An 839-nucleotide genomic window follows, 5' to 3' on the forward strand; every position below is an offset into this window, starting at 1 on the left:
TTGCGAGTCAAAGCCTTCCTGCGTTTTTGTTCCTTCTGCTCCTCTTCCATTTGTTCGGCTTAGGGAACCGCAGCTGTGCGGGGGACAGCCGACAGCTCCAGAGCTAACGGAATCAGAGAAATGCTCTCTTCCGAGGCCTCCCCCGCCCCCCCGCGGCCATTTTCTGAAAAGGGAAGAAAAGCAGGGTGATGAACACTTCTGTGTGGTCTACTAGCGCCCAGACTTCCTCTAGAGATTTTATTTATTTGAGAGCAAGACCAGGAAGAGGAGTGTGTGGGGGACGTCACCTGAGCTGAAATCAGACACTAAACCAACTAAGCCCCCCAGGTGCCCCTGGTCCTCCATTTCTTTCCACCCTTTCATCCTTCCTATTGCCCTTCTTCCGAAAAACATGGATCTTCTGTTTACCTTTCAACCCCATTCAGAACAAATGTGCCAGGAGGTGTATGAAGGTGTCACGGCCATCCCCCAGCTCGCCAGTGGCATGGTCACCGTCTGAGCCCCTGTCACCACTTAGGTCAAAGGCACAAAACAGGGCCTCCCCTTAGTACTGTCATCTATCGATCCCGGACATGCGCGCTTGCGGTCTCAACTCCTGGGGGCCTCAGGAGTTTTTCAATACCTACACCTGAAGTGGGATGGTTCTGGGTTTATGGGCCCCATCTTTACATGGTACAGCTGATCAAGGACTTGCCCATCTACCCCCCATTGCTGCAAAAGCTGCAGGTAATTGAAAATCTTGATTAAGAGCAAGCCTGGAGGCACATGAGTGGCTCAGTGGGTTAAGCCTCTGCCTTCTTTCCGCTCAAGTGGTGATCCTAGCACCTTGGGATCCAGCC

This window comes from Martes martes (genome assembly GCF_963455335.1).
Source record: "Martes martes genome assembly, chromosome: 5".
Taxonomy (NCBI): domain Eukaryota; kingdom Metazoa; phylum Chordata; class Mammalia; order Carnivora; family Mustelidae; genus Martes; species Martes martes.